Here is a 24,465-nt window from a genome sequence, read left to right as displayed (position 1 = left end):
GGAAACTTTTTAAGACACCAACTTAAAATTTTCCATAATTATTGAATGCAGCTTTCTAGATACACTGAACAAGAATTTGCTCTGAGCACTATGGGACTTAACTTCTGAGGCCATCAGTCCCCTAGAACTTAGAACTACTTAAACCTAACTAACCTAAGGACATCACACACATCCATGCCCGAGGCAGGATTCGAACCTGCGACCGTAGCGGTCGCGCGGTTCCAGACTGTAGCGCCTAGAACCGCTCGGCCAACCCGGCCGGCGAACAAGAATTATTACTAAAATTGTATTGTTGGGCATGTTATTGTTTATTTTTCAAACACTCAATTTTTTGACAGAATTTTGTAAATAAATGAACATAAAAACAAAACAGTTCAGAATATATTAATTATTCTAGTTCCATATGTTTTGGATCTCACACTTGGCATGCTGTGAAAATTTCATATCTCTACCATCAGTACCTTTTTAGCAAACGGGTCATTTATTCCAAAAAATGTAGTTCAGAGATACTGAGGTTTAAAAATTTTTTATTACAAATTCTTAAACTGACATTTCTGCGTCTTTTATGCACTAGAATTGCCCTGGCCCGTAGTCTGTGACTTCTTTAGTGTCACAACAGCCCAGTGCTTGCTTCCTCCTTTTCTTTCTTGCTCCTTTTGTCATTTCCTGAGCAACTAACTCTGCTTCACGTACACGATGCCCATTCAGTTCCCACAGTCCTTTAGCTGTGTTTTGTCCAAATCTTACCCCTAACTTCGCCAGAACCTCACGTCTTTCATAGTTCCCACCATTAAAAGTTATTACAGTATCAGACAATGCTAACTTTAGAGTCATAAGCCGACAAATACAATTTTAGGCACATGGCACCACACAACATTATTGAGGGTCTAATTCACATTCCGGGACTTCCCATGTAAAGGCTTCTTTAGTAGCTCAGGATTTGCCGAACCTCTGTAAATAGGTTTGATTGCCATAATATCATTACTTTTACCACTGTCACCAGTTTCTAAAGTTACTTTCCTTTTCGATGCACTAAGGGGTGTGGTCACTTCAGAAACATTGTCGTGGTTTCCTTCACTGCTAGCACACGTGTTTTCAAGTATTTCACAATAAAATGCAGTCTCACATATCTGTTACCCGCAAATTTGCGTTTCTTTAAGTTAGTTTTACGCTTAGTCATTTTATTTACGTATAAAAAGCAATAGAAGTTATCTTACTACAAAAATAGCCGATAATCACACTACTTTAAACGAAAACTAGTACCAGAAACAAAGGACTGATTTCTTTATTCGTAATGCCAACTTCTCAGAAGTAGCAGAAGGTACAAAATAAAGCAATTCACAGCCTTCTAGACCGTGTAGTTCCCAAGATATGACTGCTCAACTGTGGCAGTATACGTGTAGCCGCGAAATTTGACAGTCACACATAAACATTCAAAATATTATTTGAAGGTCTCACAACAGTCTGATTTTAATGTATTTTATACCAAAATGTTCAGGAAAGTCGAAAGTACATTACTGAGTAAAAACAGAATATGTCAAATTTCAACGAATTTCACGTACAATGTCACCTTAAGAGTTTTCACATAAAAAAATTCTGAGGGATTACTTTTCAGTACACCCTCGCAATAAAAGTTACCTGATCTACATCTCCACTAAGTTTGGTAAATATAGGACTGGTGGTTCGCGATGTAATATTTTCCATTTTTTTGCAGTTTGGCAGATTAGTGTCACGCAGCGGTTTCATGTTTTATGTTTCCCATGAAGCCACGTGGATGCGTCGGGAAGGGAAAGCAGCAATATGCAGTTATTAGCCAAATTCGAATGGCACAGCATGTTGAGCGACCTGAGCGACCCCGAGAGATCGGTTCAACCGCCTAATTGTAAAGCTTTTCTTTTTTCGCTCAGTTTTCTTCCGCGAAATGTGACTGAATGTTGTGTCGTACGTGCACATCGTGACACAGGTGATCTTGATGAGCGCGCGTGTGCAGTTTTAGTATCGTTTTGGCGTTGTTGATGATGATGACAGAGAAAAGAGAGGTTGAAGCCCTGTGCCGGCACAAACACCACTCCTTTCGAATAGCAACAAGGAGGCCGCTTAGCATAATATGCCCTTCAGACGGATGGATCACTGTTAATAGCCGGCCGAAGTGGCCGTGCGGTTAAAGGCGCTGCAGTCTGGAACCGCAAGACCGCTACGGTCGCAGGTTCGAATCCTGCCTCGGGCATGGATGTTTGTGATGTCCTTAGGTTAGTTAGGTTTAACTAGTTCTAAGTTCTAGGGGACTAATGACCTCAGCAGTTGAGTCCCATAGTGCTCAGAGCCATTTGAACCATTTTTGAACTGTTAATAGCGCCACCCGTCCTTACTACGCGAGACATTGCGGAGACATCTGGAATTTCACGAAGGATGGCGTAGGGACTGGTTATCTGGAACGGTACACCACCGCCTTTGCTGCGGTTTCCACTCAAATTCCAGTGATGACGATATCTTACACCACCAGGGTTCGACAGCATACCTCCCAATCGCGCGCCATTTCATAATCGTATGTTAACGATCTTCGTCGTGTCAGTTCTTTACTGCTTGCGAAAAAACTGCTACAGTTTTGTTTACAAGAAGTCAGTTATGCTCTTGTATTATCTGTGTATATTTTGGCACAAGAGCAGCTTGTTGCTTGTAAGTAATTTAGATGTAAGCGGAACAGCAGAATTGGAATTAACGATACACAAGAATAATGGATTTTGTTTGCACCTTAATCATCTCCCTGATCGCAGCAGATGTCCCAAGATCTGGGTGAAATTGGTGAAATACTGGCTAGAAGAATTCCGTGAGAACCAGTAAATTCCTTTCTTTTCTTGGACCAGATCAATAGTAGGGCAGCGTGCTTCTTTGGCGGAGAAAGACTGCCAATTCCCCCCCCCCCCCCCCTCCCTCTTCAACAACTGGCACCCTGTAACGGTCATCTTTATCAAGTCTTATTTTGTAGAACAGTATTCTGCATTCAACTTTAGTGAAGTGTAACCATTTGACATTTCTCCAGTTTAAAAGTTTACTGTCGCCGTCTACTTTCAGTTGCTTTAAGCTGAATTTTTTAAGTGGGCTACAAACCCTAGTAAGTTTTTTCTTGAACCAGTTCCTTAACAACGAAGGGCTGCATTTTACATCGTCGTCGACTCATCTGTGCCCACTCATAGGTATGTTCAATAGAACCATTCTCTTTTTTTCGACCAGACTGGGCAACATGTGACACCCCGTTTGCATGTGTCATGGCAATAAAAATTTGTTATGACTTACATGTCCAGAGACGTCCTCTGCAGGGCCTGCACGCACATTACAGCAACATGGCTATTCTTGTTTTGTGGAACACACATATCTCAATACATGATTAGAACTTATTTTTAATTACTGTCTGGACAATCATCCACTGCCATCAAATATCCTTAAAAACATGACATGCAGCTTATCAGTTTCGACTTCTTCATACTCAATGTGCTTTACTAATAGGCTACTTTCTTTTTCAAATCTTACTAATATCCGTTTCATTTGAATTAACTCCAACAAAGCAACAACGTAATCTATCTCCTGCTGTAGTCATTCCTTCCACCACGTTTCATATATTTTAACTGGTGCTTTGCTCGGTATTTTTCCTCTTCGTTTCTTTCCTCATCCAGCCAGTGGCACGCTCTTCCAAGGTGGGCCAGTTTTCCACTTCCTTATTGATAGCTTCTTCTCATGCCTACTTTCCTTACTGTCTCCTTTGAAACCAAATTTTCTCATTTTCCTTGTATTCATAAACGTGTTCAGCAAGCGATCTGTGTCCCAACGTTTATATCACTCGCAGTGTTTGGATGTATACTATTATATTCTACATTATTGTGTTACGCTTCACTTATGCTATCTCTTTGTATTGCTGATAATGACTCGCGCATGACAACTACTGGCCGGCCGCTGTGGCCGAGGGGTTCTAGGCGCTTCGGTCCGGAACCGCTCTGCTGCTACAGTCGCAGGTTCGAACCCTGCCTCGGGCATGGATATGTGTGATGTCCTTAGGTTAGATAGGTTTAAGTAGTTCTAAGTCTACGGGACTGATGACCTCAGATGTCCAATAGTGCTTAGAGCCATTTGAACCATTTTTGAACAACTACTGATTTATAGTTTGCTCTGTTTCTTCTTGCTTGACGCCACGGAATTGTAAGCGTAAGTCACCTTGACAGGGCTAATAGAGAAGAGCACCTGAATCAAAAATATCTTCACGTTGTTTAGGATCTACTCGCGAGAATATACTTGGTGTCATTATCTTCCTTCTCCTCATCGGCTTCTTCTTCTTCTTCCTATTCTTCTTCTCCTTTCCTGGGAATTAAATCCAGGATTTTTTGCTCACGGTGAAAAAGTTATGTGAGTAACATACATCAACATTGCGTATCGTATACTCGTTGTGACTAGCGCTGATAGTAATCACTACTTGTCGATACGGGCTGTGCTCCCGGTTAACCAAGTATTGTGCGGGAAAGCGAGGGCCCACAAGAGCCGCCATTATAGTTCTGTTGTACAATCATTAGTCTGGGCGTAAGAAGCTGTTCACATTACCCTTATTATTTAATCACACGGTGTAGAGTGTCAAGTCCAAACAGAGAGGACATTACACACTATTCCCAACTGGCCGTTTACGCCTCCGCAGTGGAAAGTGGGTTATGTCACTCGCGATACAACGTAGTTCGCTATAACCCGCACTGTGTCTCACTTCGTGAATATAAATCACGTTTCATAGTTATATAGTGTAACATAGGGTTAGTTTAGCACTTAAAAGTGATACGAATACGACCACGCCTTCAGACACGGAATATTTATTAATTCTTAATAGTTCAATAACCAGACAAAGAAGTACAATGGTACTTGGTTGGTTTGGTTGCAGGGAGTTGATAATGCTGTCATTTTGAGCTGTTCCAAAATGGTTTGTACCTTTAACTTGCTGTAGGACCAAGTTCTGAGTTCAAAATATCTATTATTGCCATGAAGACTGCAAATGCACCTTAAAGAAAAGAAAGTGCAACTTCAGTTAACTTTGCGTCTCTGTTTAATTTGCCACATCGTTTTCTTTTCCAAGTATAAATTTTAAACAACTTTAAAGTTTTAAGTTACGGGGTTACTTTAGACTCCTGTTGAATCGGAAAGATAGTTTAAGATCTTGGCACAAGCAAATGCAAATAATTTGAGTGGAAATACACTGCACTAGTAGCCTGTCTTCTTAAAACAACGCAAATTTCATAATAAAAATCGGGGACATATTAAGTGCGAGGGATTGTACTACCCAGGTCGTGTTGTGTAAAGAAATGGAGAGGACTTCAAGGTATCATGCATGAAAAAATATATCAGATACTGGAAATAACCTGAGCAAATACTTCACAAACTTCCACTCCCTACACAAATATCTGGTAGGTAGATATTTCTGGTCGATATGAAATGCTGAAAGTACACTCTTCAGAGTTTTGTGACTTGACTGTTTATTTAACTTCATTTTCTGACAATAATGTTGCATTCGTTGTAGGTGATTTGATGTAATTAAAAAGTTTCATGAAAGCATCCATAGAAGTTATAAATCTATTGTATTTCAGAAAAAATTCAAAAGAAGCATGAAAATATTTTTTGTTGAAAATTAATCTAGACTTTTATCTGTATTCATTGATGGTAAGAGAGTAGCATGCTGGTTTTTAGCTATGGTTTTTTGCCATTATTGGACTAGCACATAAATTGAGCCCACTTAATGAGGTCAAATTATTACAACATGAAAAATATTTTACGCAGACATAGTCCTCTGAGCTACGGAAGAGGAAAGAATGGAAGATTAGGGTTTTACGATCTGTAGGCGGTGAGGTAATAAGAGACGGAGCACAGTACTGAATAGGGGATGAATATGGAAGAAAATCGGCCGTGTCCTTTTCAAATCAACCATCCCAATATTTGGCTCAAGCGCTTCGGGAAACCTTGAAAAATGTTAACTTGTAGAGCTGAACGGTGATGCAAGTCCATGATCGCCAACACTGGGCGACCTCGCTGATGACCAGGGAAAGGCTACTATCTTCTGGACCTGCAATACTACACAATAGTTTTGCAAAAATTGAAATAGTCTACTTTTGGAGGAATTTTGCGACAAATAATTGGACAAAAAATTTCATTTGCTTTCTGCATTGCATGTATTTGTAAAATTGTGACTGGTTTCGATTCCATTAAGCCATCTTCAGATCTAAGGACAGGGCTCTTTAAAAAGTGCGCCGGTTTTGATATTACAAATTATGAACTTTATATTTTCAAAACAGACAAACAAAATACGTCAACATGCTCCTCACATCTCCCCATTTCATCCATTGAAAATGGTGTCTTAGCATATCACTTAATACACCGCGCTGGAAATCAACAACTATGTCCGCAAAATGCGCCACGACAGTCTGACAAGAGTTCACTTGCATTTCGCCAACAACACGTCGAATTTCCTCCTCTAACTCGCGGATATTTCGGGAATTACTGAAGTACAGCAGTAGTTTAAGACACCCCCCTCCCCCAAAAAACAACTCCAACGAGTTAAAGTCACGCGGCTTAGAGGTCACTGTCGGTCATCATACGCGAGATGAGGCGATCCAGAAACCTCTCAGGGAGCTACCCAATTGTTTCGCAGGAAGTGTGACAGGTGGCACCAACCTGCTGAAACAATACCTCTTGAACGTCCATTCCATTGAAATGGGTTCGGTTAACTGTCAGATATGGTCCTGAAACTTCCTGGCAGATTAAAACTGTGTGCCGGACCGAGACTCGAACTCGGGACCTTTGCCTTTCGCGGGCAAGTGCTCTACCATCTGAGCTACCGAAGCAAGACTCACGACCCGTCCTCACAGCTTCAATTCTGTCAGTACTTCGTCTCCTACCTTCCAACCTTGAAGCTGTGAGGACGGGTCGTGAGTTGTGCTTGGGTGGCTCAGATGGTAGAGCATTTGCCTCCGAAAGGCAAAGGTCCCGAGTTGGAGTCTCGGTCCGGCACAGTTTTAATCTGCCAGGAAGTTTCATATCAGCACACACTCCGCTGCAGGGTGGAAATCTCATTCTGGAGATATGGTCCTCAGTCCACGTGACGGCCACAGCAAATAGTCAGTCGCTCTGGATGCATTTCCCTCTCTTTAACCATGCAGGGACTTTGACAAGCAGATAATGGCAGTAGTGTTAATTCACAAATCGATTTAAGTTGAAATGCGCCTCGTCACTAGCGTTGATGTTCCTCCCAAAAGTGTCGACTTCACAAAAACCAGTCAAGAAAATCCCGCCAGTTCTCATGACTGGCTTCTTTCACTTGAACTCTGTAAGGATGGTACCGGAAATCATACCGGAGAATTTGTCGTACTGTAGAATATCCCGTGCCCAATTCTTGAGAACGGCGGAGAATCGACTTCATTGGAGTAACAGCCATGGCGTCACAGCAACATTTTACCTAGACTGGCCACAACGAGGGCGCTCAGAACTCTTAACGTTCACTATTGAACTTGACAGTAATTCTGAGAATTGTTGATTCATTCGGTGCTTTATTGCGCCCTAGAACAGCCGCAAGACGTCTCACAGTTGCTTAATAGCTTTCTCCGTTTTGATAAAACGGAAATTGGATTGTTTGGGGGAAGAGACCAAACAGCGAGGTCATCGGTCTCATCGGATTAGGGAAGGACGGGGAAGGAAGTCGACCGTGCCCTTTCAAAGAAACCATCCCGGCATTTACCTAGAGCGATTTAGGGAAATCACAGTAAACCTAAATCAGCATGGCCGGACGCCGGATTGAACCATCGTCCTCCCGAATGCGAATTCAGTGTGCTAACTACTGCGCCACCTCGCTCGGTAGAACGGAAATGTTTTCAGTATTACTAGGCGCTGCGCTACAGTAAACTGGTACGTGGTTAGACATACAACGAAGAAGTGTGAGGAATTCAGACTGGGGCAACAATCGGAATGTTTATGGAAACCGAAATTATACACAACAACCTGGTCAACTAACAAACAGAAATATACTGTGCGATTCGAAACTGGGCACACCTTTTGGAGAAACATTTACACTGAGATGACAGTCAAGATACTGGCGGGGCTGTCATTTGTACTCAGGGGATTCATATGAAGACATTTCCAACGTGATCATGGCCGCACGACAGGAAAAAACAGGCTTTGAACGCGGGATGGTAGTTGGAGCCAAACGTATGGGACATTGCATTTCGGAAATCGCTAGGAAATTCAGTATTTCGAGATCCGCAGTGTCAAGAGTGTGCCGAGAACACCACATTCCAGGAATTATCTCTGACTATCGGCAAAGCACGGGCCTAAGGCCTTCACTTAACGACCGAGAGCAGCGGCATTTGCGTAGACTTTTTAGTGCTAACAGACAAGTAACACTGCGCGAAAAGAGCAGAAATCAATGTGGGGACCCCTACATCAGGTTGAAACCGGTTGGCGGTATAATAATAAGAAATGCGACTAAGGCTGTTTTTAAACAATTGAGCACGGCATCGCCTGCACACCTCTCCTGCGCTCGTGTCCGTATTGGTTGGGGCCTAGATGACCGGAAAACTGTGGTCTGGTCAAAATGGTTCAAATGGCTTTAAGCACTATGGACCTTACCATCTGAGGTCATCAGTCCCCTAGACTTAGAACTACTTAAACCTAACGACATCACACACACCCGTGCCCGAGGCAGGATTCGAACCTGTGACCGTAGCAGCAGCGCGGTAACGGAATGAAGCGCCTGGAACCGCTCGGTCACAGCAGCCGGCCTGGTCTGGTCAGATGAGTTCCGATTTCAATTGGTAAGAGCCGATGGTAGGGTTCGAGTGTGCCGTAGACCCAACGAAGTCATGGACCTAAGTTGTCAACAAGGCACCGTGGAACCTGGTGGTGGATCCTTATGGTGTGTGATGCGTTTACATGGGCTGGACTGGGTCCTCTGGTTATGTTCGGCTATCTGGAGACCCTTTCCAGCCATTCATTGACCTCATGTTCCGAAACAAAAATGGAATTTTACGTATGACAATGCGCCATGTCACCGGGCCACAATGTTTCGCGATTGATTTAGAGAACATTCTGGGCAGTTCGAGTGAATGATGCGGCCACCCAGATCGCTCGACATTGAACGTTCATGAGACGTAAACGAGAGGTCAGTGCCTGGACAAAATCCTGCATCGACAACACTTTCATGATTGTGGGCGGCTACAGAGAAAGCATGGTTCAAAATTTCTGTAGGAGATTTCCAGTGACTTGTTGAGCCCATGCCATGTGGAGTCGCTGCACTACACTCGGCGTCTACATCTACATCTATCTCCATACTCCGCAAGCCACCTGACGGTGTGTGGCGGAGGGTACCTTGAGTACCTCTATCGGTTCACCCTTCTATTCCAGTCGTATTGTTCGTGGAAAGGATTGTCGGTATGCTTCTGTGTGGACTCTAATCTCTCTGGTTTTATCCTCACGGTCTCTTCGCGAGATATACGTACGAGGGAGCAATATACTGCTTGACTCTTCGGTGAAGGTATGTTCTCGAAACTTTAACAAAAGCCCGTACCGAGCTACTGAGCGTCTCTCTTGCAAAGTCTTCCACTGGAGTTTATCTATCGCCTCCGTAACGCTATCGCGATTACTAAATGATCCTGTAACGAAGCGCGCTGCTCTCCGTTGGATCTTCTCTATCTCTTCTATCAACCCTATCTGGTGCGGATCCCACACTGCTGAGCAGTATTCAAGCAGCGGGCGAACAAGCGTACTGTAACCTACTTCCTTTATTTTCGGATTGCATTTCCTTAGGATTCTTGCAATGAATCTCAGTCTGGCATCTGCTTTACCGACGATCAACTTTATATGATCATTCCATTTTAAATCACTCCTAATGCGTACTCCCAGATAATTTATGGAATTTTGTAGCTAAATGATATGGGATCTATCTTTCTATGTATTCGCAGCACATTATACTTGTCTACATTGAGATTCGAGATTCAATTGCCATTCCCTGCACCATGCGTCAATTCGTTGCAGATCCTCCTGCATTTCAGTACAATTTTCCATTGTTACAACCTCTCGATACACCACAGCATCATCTGCAAAAAGCCTCAGTGAACTACCGATGTCATCCACAAGGTCATTTATGTACATTGTGAATAGCAACTGTCTTATGACACTCCCCTGCGGCACACCTGAAATCATTCTTACTTCGGAAGATTTCTCTCCACTGAGAATGACATGCTGCGTTCTGTTATCTATGAACTCTTCAATCCAATCACACAATTGGTCTGATAGTCCATATGCTCTTACTTTGTTCATTAAACGACTGTGGGGAACTGTATCGAACGCCTTGCGGAAGTCAAGAAACACGGCATCTACCTGTGAACCCGTATCTATGGCCCTCTGAGTCTCGTGGACGAATAGCACGAGCTGGGTTTCACACGACCGTCTTTTTCGAAACCCATGTTGATTCCTACAGAGTAGATTTCTAGTCTCCAGAAAAGTCGTTATACTCGAACATAATACGTGTTCCAAAATTCTACAACTGATCGACGTTAGAGATATAGGTCTATAGTTCTGCACATCTGCTCGACGTCCCTTCTTGAAAACGGGGATGACCTGTGCCCTTTTCCAATCCTTTGGAACGCTACGCTCTTCTAGAGACCTACGGTACACCGCTGCAAGAAGAGGGACAAGTTCCTTCCTGTACTCTGTGTAAAATCCCATCGGAATCCCATCAGGTCCAGCGGCCTTTCCTCTTTTGAGCGATTTTAATTGTTTCTCTATCCCTCTGTCGTCTATTTCGGTATCTACCATTTTGTCATCTGTGCGACAATCTAGAGAAGGAACTACAGTGCAATCTTCCTCTGCGAAACAACTTTGGAAAAAGACATTTAGTATTTCGGCCTTTAGTCTGTCATCCTCTGTTTCAGTACCATTTTGGTCACAGAGTGTCTGGACATTTTGTTTTCATCCACCTACCGCTTTGACATAAGACCAAAATTTCTTAGGATTTTCTGCCAAGTCAGTACATAGAACTTTACTTTCGAATTCATTGAACGCCTCTCGCATAGCCCTCCTCACACTACATTTCGCTTCGCGTAATTTTTGTTTGTCTGCAAGGCTTTGACTGTTTATGTTTGCTGTGAAGTTCCCTTTGCTTCCGCAGCAGTTTTCTAGCTCGGTTGTTGTACCACGGTGGCTCTTTTCCATCTCTTACGATCTTGCTTGGCACATACTCATCTAACGCATATTGTACACTGATTTTGAACTTGGTCCACTGATCCTCAACGCTATCTGTACTTGAGACAAAACTTTTGTGTTAAGCCGTCAGGTACTCTGAAATCTGATTTTTGTCACTTTTGCTAAACAGAAAAATCTTCCTACCTTTTTTAATATTTATATTTACGGCTGAGATCATCTATGCAGTAACCGCTTTATGATCAGAGGTCTGACAGGAAATTATGAGGTGTCCCATGACTTTTGGCAGCTCAGTGTGCTGCGCTATTCAAAACCGGCACGCTTTTTGAAGGACCATTTACGTCGGCTGCGAGCCCATCAATTTCAATAAAACTTGTTGTGCAGTAGCTCGTGACCGTTGATATCCATCACCTGCACTAATATGGCCCAGACAGCCGATGCAGACGCAGCGCGTCCCTGGGTACCGGAGGTGGGCCGAGCACCAGAGCGTGCTGCGTGCGGCGGGCACGCGAGCGCCTGCCCACGCCTAGGCCACGGCTGGCCTTGACCCAGTGTGCCACGGCTGCAGCCAGCCAGCGGGCAGCGGTCAGTAAGCCGCATTATCAGCCCTCGTTTGCGTCATCCGATCCCGCTGCTTCACGAGCTCCTAATTGGCCGAAGCTGATCACGGGCGCCCGACCGGTGCAGAAAAAACACCACTGCCCGAGCGCAAGGCGATCGGATATCCAATACTGGTACGCCGGTACAACATACCGGGTGATCAAAAAGTCAGTATCAATTTGAAAACTGAATAAATCACGGAATAATGTAGATAGAGATGTACAAATTGACACTCATGCTTGGAATGACATGGGGTTTTATCAGAACCAAAAAAATACTAAAGTTCAAAAAAATGTCGACAGATGGCGCTTCATCTGATCAGAATAGCAATAATTAACATAACAAAGTAAGATAAAGCAAAGATGATGTTCTTTACAGGAAACGCTCAATATGTCCACCATCATTCCTCAACAACAGCTGTAGTCGATGAATAATGTTGTGAACAGCACTGTAAAGCATGTTCGGAGTTATGGTGAGGCATTGGCGTCGGATGTTGTCTTTCAGCATCCCTAGAGATGTCGGTCAATCACGATACACTTGCGACTTCAGGTAACCCCAAAGCCAATAATCGCACGGACTGAGGTCTGGGGACCTGGGAGGCCAAGAATGACGAAAGTGGCGGTTGAGCACACGATCATCACCAAACGACGCGCGCAAGAGATCTTTCACGCGTTTAGCAATATGGAGTGTTTTTCTTTTGGTTCTAATAAAACCCCATGTCATTCCAAGCATGTGTGTCAATTTTTACCTCTCTATCTACGTTATTCCGTGGTCTATTCTCAAATTTATACTGACTTTTTAATCACCCGGTATTTTTCTTCCTTTCATGGTTCCGATAAGAGGGTGTCAGGATACAACATACAGCCTTGTTTCTATTTTCCGTTTACTATGAAATATTGCAGGAAATATTTTGTTGTGAAGATGATGTAGTGCCAAAGAGCAACACCTTCACTTCTTACACATAAGTAACGACTGCACGTGTTGCGAGTACACAGATATATAAATAAAGGATGTAGATCGAAGTGTGTCAGGTCAGCAGCTCTTATCGTGTGGGCGAAAAGATGACCCAAAAGAAATGTTTATTTTATAAATAAGAAGACAAATATTATGAAAAGAAGTAAACTAAAAATGGTTCAAATGGCTTTGAGCATTATGGAACTTAACTGCTGTGGTCATCAGTCACCTAGAACTTAGAACTACTTAAATCTAACTAACCTAAGGACATCACGCACATCCATGACCGAGGCAGGATTCGAACTAGCGACCTTAACGGTCGCGCGGTTCGAGACTGTAGCGCCTAGAACCGCTCGGCCACTCCGGCCGGCAAGAAGTAAAAAATTTAGACGTATATGAGTGTCAATAAGTCCTGCACAATGTGTACGCGCGATCGTTACGGTGGTGGGATCAAGTAGAAATTCATGGCAGTTGTGAGCGAGACTTTCGGCGTGATGGGTGTTTACGTGTTTGCTGATTGGCGTGGCTGTGTCGTGAGTAATTCTGTCTTAAAATGGAAGTTGAAATTGAGTCGGGTCGGATTACACGTAGTGACCGGCATTCCTACATCAAAATCGAATCCCTACGTAGAATGTACCCAATGGAAATTTACAACGCTTTGAGAGTGGTGTGTGGGAATAGTGTAGCGGACCGTAGCACACTATCACGGTAGTCTGCTCGTTTGCCTGAAAATCGGGTAAGCACTGAGTACAACACACGAAGTGGAAGGCCAACTGCAACAGACTCCACCTCCGAGGCTATTGTTAATGTCATTTTGAGAGAACATCGACGAAAAACGTGCAAAGAAATTGCGTTTGAGGCCACAATATCCGTCACTTCAGTTTACCGAATCACAACTGAAAAGCTGAAGATGAAAAAATTTGCTACCAGATGGGTTCCGCACGATCTGAGTGAAGGGCAGAAACCGGGTGGCAAAAGAATCACAGAAGAATTGCTTCAGCGTTATCGAACAGAAGAAGAACAGTTTTTCAAAAGGGTTGTTGGACTTGACAAAACCTGGATTCGAGATTCTGAGCCAGAACTGCAGTCTCTCAGCCGTCACGATGTAAGAGTTCCGACCCTCCAGTCCGAAAAAATATTCTGCCGCCAATCATGAAGAGTGAAACTGATGATGATCGTGGCGTATGACATGAATGGTGTCATAGCTACAAAGAGAGTGCCCCAGGGGACATCTGAAACAGGCGTGTACTACAAGCTGTTTCTGCAAAATGCTTAGCGCCCGAAAATTTGTCAAAGTAGATCTGACAAGCTTGCAGGCGGTGTAATCATTTCGCACGATAATGCGAGACCGCATATTGCCCTACCAGTGAATGAAACGTTCGACAAATATGGACTGGCAGATATTTCACCATCCACCTTACAGTCCTGATATAATCCCACCAGACTTTGATTTTTTCCGAAATCACGCAGTTCATGAAGCTTCCCGAGAGTAGTCCGACAGCTCAAAAATGGTTGTGCGCTATCCGGAACACAGAAGTTGCCAAAACGTTGGGAAGCTGTCATAAGCAACAATAGACATTATATCGATGGCCTGTAAATGCATTTCATAAATTAAATTATTCTCTTCAATTCTATCTCACAGTGTGCAGAACTTTTGAAATGTCTCGCAGAAATACTACATAAGACGGACAAATTATAGAGTGCGACTGTGAATGAGTGCATTAATTTTTTAGAGCTATGAGAGCGATGAGTCATGAAATTCGACAAATTACCATTGCACTTCGGTGAGCTCCAAAAAGAATTTCACTTGTACAAACATTGTTTGAAGCATACCGTTTAACAGGTCTGTAGTGCTAGGAATAAAATGAAAAGAATTAATCTTAATTACATCTGGCGTGGTTAACATACATAATCATCATTTCAACGTTTTAGCTCCTTCCACTTTCCGTACTTGTTAAGAAAAATTGGAGGCAAATTCCGCCTTATGTAAGACACCGTTTGATTTGTTTTGCTTTACTCAAAAATGCATCAGCACTTTCCTTGTAATTTTTAATAGGTTTTTATTTATTTTCTTTCTCACATGACTGTATCAGGTACGTATGTTACTAGTTTTGTATCTATCACGAATTCTACAGTTTGTCGTGTTTCTTTATGTTGTGATCATACTCCTCTTGTTTATCATGAATTAAATAACACAACAGCAAAATACGTCAGACTTTTAACATGTCATAAACGAAAGTAAGTTTAAGGTTTAACGTCCCGTCGATATCTAGATCACTAGAGATAGAGCACAAGCTCGGATTGTTTCAAGGATAGGGAAGGAAAAAGACCGTGCCCCTTCAAAGGAATCATACCGGCATTTGCCTGAAGCGATTTAGGGAAATCAGAGAATACCTAAATAAGGATGCCCGGACGCAGATCTGAATCGTTGTCCTCCCGATGCGATTTTAACCACTGCGCCACCTTGCTCGCTACTCATAAAGCAAGTCCACATCATAAAACACGCTGTAGAACGCATGGTAGCTATAAAACCACCAAAATACATTAATAATAGCGTCATGTGAGAAAGAAAATAAGTAAAAAACCACTGAAGATAGCACAGGAAGTGTTGTAACATGTTCGAGTAAAACAAAACTAGTTAAACGGTGTCTTACATAAGGCGGAATTTGTATTCAGTTTTGATGTACATAATCCACAACTGCCACGTGGGGTAACCGAGCGGTCTCAGGCGTCTTGTCACGCTCCGCGCGGCTTACCCCGTCGAAGGTTCGAGTCCTCCCTCGGCCATGGGTGTGTGTGTCGTCCTTAGCGTTAAGTTAGATTAAGTGGTGTGTAAGCTGAGGGACCGATGATCTTAGTAGCTTGGTCCCATAAGACCTTACCACAAACTTAAAAAAAATATCCATAGCTCATTGTGCTACATATTTTTCGTTCTACCTCATATATATTGCTATTGACCACAACGCACAATTAAGAAAATTAAATGTTAAGAAAAAAATTCCATTCTCCATCGCAAAGTATTTTTATTAATACATGACTGGCGTCGATGTACAACCATCAGATATAAAATGCTGACTACGAAAATGGCTATTTCCCGATTACCTTCTTCCTTCCGCGAGTCACATCTCTCCGATCAATATCTCTCCTTAGCCTCGTGGTCTTCAGTATCTAAATCTACCTTAATAAGCAGTTATAGCAACTCCGTCTAGTTTTTCTCAAGGGCTACTAGTCTCGTTTATTTGTACACAACGTCTCGGACGTCACTCCCACATTCACAGTATGGGCTGCCTGTTATCTTCATCCTGTGGAGAGTAAATCGCGGTAGGGTGGTAACCTAACTGTCCCTTTAACGAATGAAGACTGCAATCCGTTTTATTTCTGCACAGGTGCAATCCTACCTACTTGCTACCGGTGTCCGGACATTTGCCACACCGGACATTTGCCACGCCGGACATTTGCCACGGTTTTACCTGCTCCGAAGGGTTCGGTCCCGTGTCTCCCCTCCCCTCCCCCTCCTCCTCCTCCTCTTCCTGCTCACGCGCCCGTCCAGTTTGCTTTCGAAGTTCCTAACGTGACCATCAGTACGGAAGTTATTACAACGAACAAGGGCAGGCCTCCCGCTCATTAGAAAGGTTACGCGTATCTTAAACAGAGGGAATCTAAAGAAGGTGTTGCTACATGGATGTGCTTACGCCGAAAAGCGGATCATTGCAAGGGAAAGCTGCTTTCGAGGAACGGAGAAGTGTTGGGCGTATTAGAACATCTCTGTGGACCACCTGACGATGCAGCTCTGAAAGTGGAAAGAGCGAAGAGAAGGTCTCGAGAAGAAACTACACAGTTATCGGAGATATACGCGGATGAAATGGGAAATCTACATAATAAAGTTTGACTTTGTTACAGTGATGCCTAATTCAGAATCTATGAAGAGAACCATGCGTCGTCGATGGAGTCAAGAGTGGGGGAACCAACAAGAGCCTAAGAACTCTTATGAAATTGATCTTCATGAAGATCTATTAAAAATGGGAGATGGCAGTATTTTTCTTCTGGAAGACGATAGATTAGAGGTGAGAATAATGATTTTTAGTGGAAGCAAAGGAAAATAGAGTTTAAAAACACGTTTTCATTTTTTTATGGATGGAACATTTAAGAGATGCAGCAAGCAGTTTGCACAGATCTACACCATACACGTAGACTTAGGAGGCCCGATTAAAGAAACAAACATTCTTCCTACTGTATTTGCACTGCTCCCTAATAAGAAGAAAGACACATATGTTGGTCTGTTTCGTCTGATAAAACAGGCAGTCTCTTGAGTGGTGTCCTAAACAAGTAAAGATGGACTTTGAGGCAGCTGCGATATCGGCCATTCGTCAAGTTTTTCCCACAACTGAAATAAATGGATTCTGTTTCCATATGAAGAAGAGTTTATGGAGAAGAACTCGAGTTCTCGGTCTAACTGAGGAGTACCGCTAGAACGAGGATTTAAGACTTTACGTCAGCATGTGTGCAGCGCTGGCAGTTGTAAAACTGGAGGACGTAAGCAATGGATGGATTGAGATTCATCCAGAAGCTCCTGATAACGGAAGGTTCTCTCAATTTTTTGACTACTTTGTGGATAACTGGCTAGAGAATGAGGATATCGCAATAGAAACGTGGGACTGTTACGGAAAAAGGCACCGAACGACGAATGCTGTTGAAGGGCGGCACAACAAAATAAATAGTATTATTGGAAACCCTCACCCTAAAATCAACTATTTGGTGGAGTGCTTGAAAAAGGAAGCACAGCTCACAAACTGTATGTACATGAAATTCGAAATGAATCTTGAAGGTAAGAAGAGGAAGAAGAAGTACTTGAAGCTGGACGACAGGATAGAGAGAATCATAAAGAATTATGAAGAGACTGGCAACATTAGGCCTTGCTTGAAAGCCATTGCCCATATTCATAAACTGGACTAAAATACGTTAAAAATAATGTATTAAAAACTATGAAGACCACCGAGTCCTCGCAGGTTACTGGCATAAAATTATTAAAACATTGAAGCAGCATTATCGGAGCTAATATTAAGTTGTAATTGTAAATAGACTGTACATTAGTTCAGCGTGTTTAGGCTGATTTTACACACGCCAGAATGGTAGATGGTCATTTATCATTTTCACGGTCCAAAGCCTGTGCAAAGTGTGATGCGAATCAGCCTTTAATGTAAAAATTAAAAAGTGTTTCAAGTCTCACAAAAGTATCCCCATTGTTGTCACGTTAAGATAACTTTTTTCTGCCTACCAATATTATGGCCATACTATTAAATAATTGTGAGTTCTAAAATAATTTTCTGAAGCTTCAGAATCGCAACTATCACCTAAAATATCATGGTTTGTTAAGCTGATAGTATACGCTTTCGTAAAAGAAAATGGGAATTGAACCTTTGAATTGCACCTAAAATTGACATCCCAAAACTGATCTGATGCTAAGGTAGACATTTTGGCACCTCAAATATTTTTTATTTAAGTTTAGCTGCAAACATTTATAGTAGGTGTAAATCTACTTAAGTATATTTAGACATAGTCCTTTAAAAATTAAAATTTCTTACTAAATTGTTGATTATCTTTAAACAGGTCAGTAAAAGCAAGGAGCTTACTACTGAAAATTAATTGTTACTAAAGAACATCAGAAACAAATGTATTAGACCTACTTTCCTTATACATTAGAGACTTTTTGAAAAGATATTTGATCATTTCCTCTGTCACTGACAGTGTAATTTCAGTTGCTTTGCAACACCAGGAAATCTACTTCTAAATTATGTTTGCAGCTGTTCTCATTTCGAATTCTGGAATATTTACTTCGTCTTATTTGGTGGAGGAATTTCGGAAAATGCATTTACTAACTCCACTTTAGTGGCACTGTCATCAGTAACATTACCGTCGCTGTCGCGCAGTAAAGGTACTTATTGAGCCTTTCCACTGGTTTACTTAACATGGGACCAGTATCTCTTTGGATTTTCCGCCACATTTCTAGAGCGAGTTTCGTTGTGGAAACTATTAAATGCATCTCGCATTGAAATCCGCACCAAACTTCGAGCCTCAGTAAAACTTCACCAATCTTGGAGATTTTGCGTTCGTCTAAATTATACGTGCCTTTTGCGGTGCTCCTGCAACAGCTTTCTGTCGTGTTTTGGGTACCATGGGGGATCAGTTCCGTCTCTTATTAATTTATTTGGTATGAATATCTCGAGTGCTGTTGATACTATTTCTTTGAACTTAATCCACATATAGTCTCCATTTACATAGTTTGGAAGGATTGGAGACTATCTCTTAGAAAGACGTCACCTGAATTTTTAGCTGCTTTTATAAATATATATATTTCGCGTTTAGTTTTGGTGAATTTCTCTGTTACGGAAGTGAGACTCTCTACGACTGCGTGTTCACTAATCCCCGGATCCGTCGTGATGCTCAGGATTATTTGTGGCTAAGAGGTCAAGTGTGTTTTCGTAACTATTTACAATTTGAATGGCCTCATCAACTAATTGTTAAAAATAATTTTTAAAAAAGCATTTAGAACAATTACGGAAGCTGTTTTCTATTTACAATAGGGTATGAAAATGTATTTTTGTCAACATGGGGAAGGTAGATTGAAGTAACTGCCAACTATAATTGTATGAGTGGGGTATCTATTTGTGATGAGACTAAAGTTTTCTTTTCTTTGAACTGTTCAGCAACTGTTTCATCTGAGACTGGGGGTCGGTAAAAGGAGCCAGTTATTAATTTATTCCGGTTATCGAATATAACCTCTGCCCACACTAAGTCACAGGAACTATCTGCTTCAAAGTCGATTGTGAGCTTACATTATTTTTCCTTAAGTTGTCCTTGTTTCTGTTGTTGTGCAGATAATTACAATTACGGCTTTTCCCTCCAGAACCTAAGATGCTTTCTCTGCGACCCTGTAAATCCCAGAGCTAAACAATGTAGAACAACAACGTACGTTACAAGCGTAGCATTCTGTATTACTTCATTTCCTTACTTCTAACATTTTAAAATTGTAAGTCGATTTTAGATGACATGTCAATCATAGATGTTCTTATCTCTATTTAGTGAACGTGTTTTCAGTTGTTTTGAACATTGTCCCACTACAGTTTATTAACTAATGTTTTTAGAGAGTAAATTAATATGGAGTATGTCCTTCTTTTCAAACATTCACAAACCCATTTATTCTTTGCCTAATGTCTTTTGGGTATGCAGTTGTAGTAATTAAAGTAAGCACAAATGCAGTGATAAAAAAGAAATGATTAGCGTACATTTGCATTCTCGTTTCATCGTTCCTTTCTTGTTGCTCCCATGCCGATGGACTGTTTCTATCGAAATCAGTAAGCGTGAAAGGAAGCTATCGTACAGACAGAGGAATCTATATTTATACTTGGCAGAACTAATTACATGCTGACATAATCGTCGGTATTGCTTTCGTTTCCCAAAAGTTATAAATATTTCGATTTCGGAAAAAAAGCTCGGTATTTGACCAAGATGTCGAAGAAGAAGGTCCCTTACGTGCTGGTTGTATCGAGTAAGATGTGGAGACGGCAGTTTGAAAGCGAACAGTGGTAGTGCGGGGAAGGGCGTCCCTTACCTGAGGGATCGCTACTCAAGCTACCTGGCCAAGGGGCAAGTGTGGCAAATGTCCGGCGTGGCAAATGTCCGGTGTGGCAAATGTCCGGCATTCCTTGCTACCACCTAAATCCTGTCTTTTGACCCACTCTTCCTCCCCAATCCCATTTGCATCTAAGTCCCTTAGCTAGGAAATTTTATCAAGCGTTCATCAAGGTAAACGTTTTTATTCTTATAAATGCGGTATATTTCTACGCCTCTTTTAAATATTTTAGTTATAGGTTCATGACAAAAGTAATATCAGTGTTCAAAAAAGGAGACAGCAATAACTGTGAAAATCATAGTGTGTTTGGCGTTGCACACAAATTGTACTCTGGCAGATGGAATATTTGTGTTGAAGCAAATCATTAAAAAAACCAAGCGAGTTTAACAGAGATACCCACTTAATATTCAAGGATTTTATAAAAGATTCAGAGAACATCTGTGACGAATAGTGAAAAAAGTTATCATTACTTTTGACAAATACTTGTACAAAGGTGCCTCCATCATTCTTAGCTTTAAATGATTAATTAAAGGCCTGTATTGACAAACACAGGCGTCAGGTACACTTCTCAACATATACGTCGACGATGCAATACGAGGATGTAAAGTCCATTTTACTGCAGTTATTCCGAAGACCAGTGACACTATTACATTTATGAAGACGATGTCCCACTTTTGGCCGAAAAGGGATTCATTTGTTGGGGAAAATATATAAAGTATATAATCAACAAGAAAATCAAAACCCCGACTTTAAAGGTAAAAGATTCCACAGGATAAAAAATTGTTGTTGATAATAACACATAATAAAAGATAAGTATTTAACTATTTAGGATGTGATATTACATATGAATGTGATTGAGATACAGAGAAGAAACTAGCAAAATTCGTAAATATGTATGAAACATTCAGAAGTACCTTAAAAGCACTACATGTAAGGATGCTACTGAAATTTTGTAAGACGATAACCATTCCTACTTTACCGTATGGAAGTGAATCATGGCTCAAGCATATAGAACAAGAGAATAAACTTCAGATAACAGAAATGAGATTTCTCCAAGCAGTAAAAGTAAAACAACGTAGTGGGGTACGAATCAAGAATGAACTGAACATCTGCAAATTAGGAAATAAAATCCATGAAAACAGAACAGAATGGAACGAACACATTATCAGGATGAGTAGCTAATCGAACCTCTCAAAATCTTGATATAAACCTAAAGGGAGAAAAATTCGACGAGGATCGAGAAATAGGTAGGTATCGAAACAGGCAAATGTCTAATCCTGCAAGTGTCGAAGAACAATATCACATAATGAGAAGTCAACGTAATATTCGACCTGTGCACGAGAATGGCATGTTGAACTGCTGCCAGCAGCCCTCTCCCCTTTCCCCCACGCAAAATGAGGAAATTATGAACGGCAAATATGTAAAAATTGGATGGGGTAAGATCTGTAATGGCACAAAATTGCATTCAATTACAAGAAGAATGACTGGTGTCAGACATTACGGCTAGGTTAGCAAACCTCAACACGAACAGAGGGCGATTCAATACAAATTTAGCGACTAAAAACAGCTGCAGCTATTTAATGCATAGCGACACATCGATATAAGCACTACAGAGAATGTAAAAGAAAGTTCATTTTTTTGTGTATTTTATAGTTGTTCTATATGACACCCCTTGGCCGCAGGGGCAATGGACAAGGGATAATCCAATTCACGTCGTATATTCTGCTGCATACGTGGAGATATCGACGTGATTGCATTAAAAATGCAAACTTTTAGTTCTGGAATTGTTTTCGGCAAAGCAGGCGCATAACCCCACAAAAAGTAATCCATTGGTGTCAGGTGCGTAGATCTAGCTGGCCAAGAACAGAACACAGCGTCGACATATCCAGTACGACATGACGGACACAACAGACTGTAAGATGATTTAGAAAGTATGCGAACCTCCAAATTCCAATATCGGAGTGCTCCAGCTTGCTGAAAGATGGAATAAGTAAAATCTGGATCAAGTTGTGGCACCAGTTAATGGTCAAGCATGTTTAATTAAATGAAGAAAATAGACCTTAGAGAAATTTTTTACTGTCAAGATCGCATTCAAAAGTTTTTTTCTACCGGTTTCTACAGATATAATTGTTATCTTCAGACATTCAAACACTTTTATGGATGTACGTCACCTTGCACTGTGCGGTCATTACTCATGCAATGTTAATATTTTAGTGCAGAATGTTTTTCACATTTCACACAGGTTTTTAAAATAAAATTACAACCAAATTTGTTGCAAGTGAAAATGTACACAGCTAAAATGCAGCCAGTTTAAGTTGACATGTCTACATATGTGGTACTCCTTTGTTGCTTGTCAGTTGTTAAAATCCTCAATACAGTAAAAGTGCACCTTTATGCCAATAAACATGACAATTGAAGCACATCTTGGAATCTTCTCACTCGAAACACAAAGTGGAACTCAAACAATAGTTTTGAACGCGATCTTAGTCACAAAAAATTTCTTTAAAGTACTCACACATCGCTTCTTTTCGTTTATCGTTATGAGAAAATTCAATCGAAAAATGAACCGTACAATTTTTGTGCTGGCACTGCACGGAACACATTAACATCTGATGAGTTACGCTGGTGTTCAGTTACACACGAAAACTTTTCCGTAACAAGTACTAGCACGTTATGCTAACCCCTTGCCACTTACATGGAAGGTTGTCTCGTCGCTAAAAACGACAAGCGCAGCAAACACTTCTTCCCCCATTGCTTCCAGCTCTGCTGTAGCGTAATTCGTACATTCTACTAACATTCCCCGGTTTCATTTTCAGCTTTGGTCTAAGACGACTCCAGACCGTTGTTTCTGGCATCTGTAGCTCCCTTCTGGCTTCATAATTCTATTTCCGTGGAGGACGTTCATGCGTAATACGATTTCTTCCAACGTTTTGCGCTATTTCGTTTGCAAAATCATCCTTGTTTCTTCAAATTGCCGACGTCATATGTAAATGCAGTTGGCGCCTGGAGGGGCTGGATCACTGACGAAATCTTTCCTTTACCGTGGCGGCAGAAGGGCTATTGTTAGATTCTAACACGCAGAAAGCATTCTCTACGAGATCGGCCATCTTCACGAATGACACGAATTTTTTGAAAGTTCAAATGCGTGTGGAATCTTGTGGGACTTAACTGCTAAGGTCATCAGTCCCTAAGCTTACACACTACTTGACCTAAATTATCCTAAGGACAAACACACACACCCATGCCCGAGGGAGGACTCGAACCTCCGCCGGGACCAGCCGCACAGTCCATGACTGCAGCACCTGAGACCGCTCGGCTAATCCCGCGCGGCCATTTCAAATGTGTGTGAAATCCTATGAGAATCAACTGCTAAGGTCATCAGTCCCTAAGCTTACACACTACTTAACTTAAATTATCCTAAGGACAAACACGCACACCTATGCCCAAAGAAGTACCCGAACATCCTCCTCGACCAGCCGCACAGTCCATAATTGCAGCGCCCTAGACCGCTCGGTTAATCCCGCGCGGCGCATTTTTTGACTTACACATCAACGCGCATGCGCCAGCTTCCGAGTCACTGCGTCTGCGCATTCATCGAAATTTTGAACTTTCGTTTGCAATCCCTGTAATTTATGACGTAACGCTATGCATTAAACAGTTACAGCCATTTGTAATCGTTGCATTCATATGACACTGCGCTGTACGATAACCGTTAAACAACAAGAAGAGAACGAGTTTTGGGCTGCGGCCAGTGCTCTGGGAACAGTAACTCGCGCTGAGTTTGACGGTTAGCTGAGTGACACGGATATTCCGAGACGATGCGCCCCGGGGTTTCCACACCCACAGCTCGGCAGCCGGTGGCCGGTATCGCAGTCACGGCACGCTTTTAGCCGCCTCTGGGAAGCGAGTGTGGGCGGCGGTGGCGGAGCGTGGAGGCCCTCCGAGGCTGCAGACGCAGGGCTAGGCGTCTGGTCTGTGCTCTGGAGGGGCGCCAAGCCGGTCAACGGCTCGCCCCTCTCGCGACCCGCCACGCCCGTTCCGAGCACGCCAGCTATGCGGCAGGCGCCTGC

General features: G+C 42.1%; 1 protein-coding gene across 1 annotated transcript in view; it reads right to left on the bottom strand.

Annotated features, from left to right (window-relative positions):
* The window catches only part of LOC124621803 (bumetanide-sensitive sodium-(potassium)-chloride cotransporter), a 597,202-nt gene that overhangs the window by 399,504 nt on the left and 173,233 nt on the right, over positions 1-24,465 (bottom strand). The window lies entirely within an intron of this gene.

Source organism: Schistocerca americana, chromosome 7 (genome assembly GCF_021461395.2).
Source record: "Schistocerca americana isolate TAMUIC-IGC-003095 chromosome 7, iqSchAmer2.1, whole genome shotgun sequence".
In the NCBI taxonomy this organism is placed as follows: domain Eukaryota; kingdom Metazoa; phylum Arthropoda; class Insecta; order Orthoptera; family Acrididae; genus Schistocerca; species Schistocerca americana.
Note: the sequence above shows the minus strand (reverse complement) of the source record. Positions and strands in the feature narration are given on the sequence as shown.